Genomic DNA, 2500 nt, shown 5'->3' with positions numbered 1-2500 from the left:
ATAAAAAAACTAGCAATAAAAAAAAATACCAAGTCTTCGTCTTGGAAAATAACAAAATCTAAAAGAAAAATCTTCTTTGTGGAAAATAGTAAAATAAAAAAACCAAGTCTTCACCTTGGAAAATAACAAAATCTAATCTAAAACATCTTAAATAAAGCTTGTCTGTAGTCTTCTTTGTAGGCAGAAAATAGTACGTTACAGGACTCTCAAACTGATGTATTCCAAAAATAAAGAATTAAAATAACAAAGTCTAATCTATATAAGCGCTCTTGAATAAAGCAGTGTAAAAAAAAAAATAGCAATATAAAAAAACCAAGTCTTCGTCTTGGAAAATAACAAAATCTAAAATAAAAGAAGTCTTCTTTGTGGAAAATAGTAAAATAAAAAAAACCAAGACTTCACCTTGGAAAATAACAAAATCTAATACATCTTAAATAAAGCTTATTTCTAATCTTCTTTGTAGGCAGAAAATAGTAAGTTACAGGACTCTCGAACTGATGTAGTCCAAAAATAAAGAATTAAAATAACAAAGTCTAATCTATATAAGTGCTCTTGAATAAGCTTCGTGTAAAAAATAGCAATATAATAAAAATACCAAGTCTTCGTCTTGGAAAATAACAAAATCTAAAAGAAAGGTCTTCTTTATGGAAAATAGTAAAATAAGAATACCAAGACTTCACCTTGGAAAATAACAAAACCATCTTGAAAAAAGCTTATTTTTAATCTTCTTTGTAGGCAGAAAATAGTAAGGCGAAAATAAAGTCCCCTCTAAGCTCTAAAGTAACAAATACGACGTGTTAAAAAAAAAAAAAACTAACAATAAAAAAAGAACCAAGACTTCGTCTTGGAAAATAACAATCTAAATTGTGGAAAATAGTAAAATGAAATAAAAACCGACTTCACCTTCGAAAATAACAAAATCAATCTAAAACAAATGACATCTTAAAACAAAACTATTATTTGTTTCGGAGGTTGTCTATGACTGTTCATAGACCGCATAATTTCCACAGAACATTCTCAGAATATCAAGAGAGAAAAGCAGCGTTCTGCGGGAAATCATCTTGGCCAGTGATGTCGTTCTGGGTTTGGTCAGGCCCAGGGAGGTAAGTACCTCGTTATTCTCAAGGGGCCACTTTCCTCTTGCCCCAACCGGGAATCCAAAGAATGTGACCTTGCTAGCCTTCGTCAGCACTTTGACTTGATCACCAAGAGGGGTATAGTACGAAACTTTGTGCGAGGCAGCATCTGACAAGGTATTCTTTGAAAGCTCAAAACGGACGGTGACATCGATCACAACCGCCTCCTCATCTTTTGCAAACACGAGGTCAGGCTTTCTCATCTCTCCCGTCTCGGATATGAACCGTGGCTCTTTGTATACAGACCAGCCCAATCTAGCCGCTTCGTCTGCCAGAATGTTACTGATCTTGTTGTGTCGCGCAATTCTTGCTTTCTGTACTGCAGGACATTGACCGAGAATGTGCGAAAGGGACTCGAGTCTGGCAGAGCATTTCCTGCAGGAACGTAAGGCCCCATCTCTGCCTCTGTTCAAGCTTTCTCTTGTTGGGTAAATATTTGCCCTTAGTTGTAGTGCTGCGATAAAGAAGCATTGTTTAAAGCCGCACCATGGCCTCAACCAAGCATTACTGATTCTATCATGCGCAAAGTTTACAATGCCCCTTCCTTGAACCGGCTTTTCGCACCATCTCTGAAATTCATGCTCCCTCCAATCGCAGGGTCTCGGATATACAGGTTCTTTTGACACCGAGTCCCTGAGAACGAATGTTGGGATTGCATCACTGTCACCCCCTGCTCGTACCCACAAATTACGGTATTCTTCCTCCATACCATGCGAGGACACAATATTACGGGTGATAGCATCGGACGAGTTTGCTATACGTTGCAGCCTTCTAACTTGAACCGAAGGGATTGTTTTTTCCAGTTTCAAGATGGCAAGGCCTCCGTCTCGGGCTCTGGCATATAACAGTCCATCACAAGTTGAAGCGGGAAGGTGGAGCCATCCTTTTACCGCCTTTCTAATCTCTTGGTCCAACCCACGGAGAGTTGATTGCTTGCAGTCCGAGTGGTCTGCAGGATATAACAATCTGGGTAGGGCATAGGCATTGAGTAGTTCAACCTTCTGAGTTGGCTTCAGAGGCGCCTCATCGATTTTCGAGATCCATGTCTTTAGCTGACAATGTAGATCAGGCTGTATAGTGCCAGTCCAAGGGCCAATTTTCAGACCAAGGTATTTCGTTGATTCATCAGGTTGGATCATATGGACATCTTTATTTTTGATAGTCCATGGGTCGCAGTTGTTCACCGTATATGAATCTTTGGTTGGGCTTATCATGAAGCCCTGGCACTTTCTGGCCTGAACCTCCAATCCCGATAGCCCACAAAATGATTCCAAGATCGCTAGATTGGCGGCCATACCAACCCAAGATTCGCTCACCAACACCAAATCATCAGCAAACGCAAGAGCTGTCACGTGGTCGGTATC

The 2500-nt window shown here is 39.7% G+C and overlaps 1 pseudogene; it reads right to left on the bottom strand.

Moving 5' to 3' along the window:
• The window catches only part of LOC142911568 (28S ribosomal RNA), a 10082-nt pseudogene that overhangs the window by 2372 nt on the left and 5210 nt on the right, over positions 1-2500 (bottom strand).

Source organism: Petromyzon marinus, unplaced genomic scaffold (genome assembly GCF_048934315.1).
Source record: "Petromyzon marinus isolate PM22_M1 ecotype Great Lakes invasive population unplaced genomic scaffold, UKy_Petmar_22M1.pri1.0 PM_G_Scaffold_18, whole genome shotgun sequence".
Taxonomy (NCBI): Eukaryota; Metazoa; Chordata; class Hyperoartia; order Petromyzontiformes; family Petromyzontidae; genus Petromyzon; species Petromyzon marinus.
This window is presented reverse-complemented; position numbering and strand designations above follow the sequence as displayed.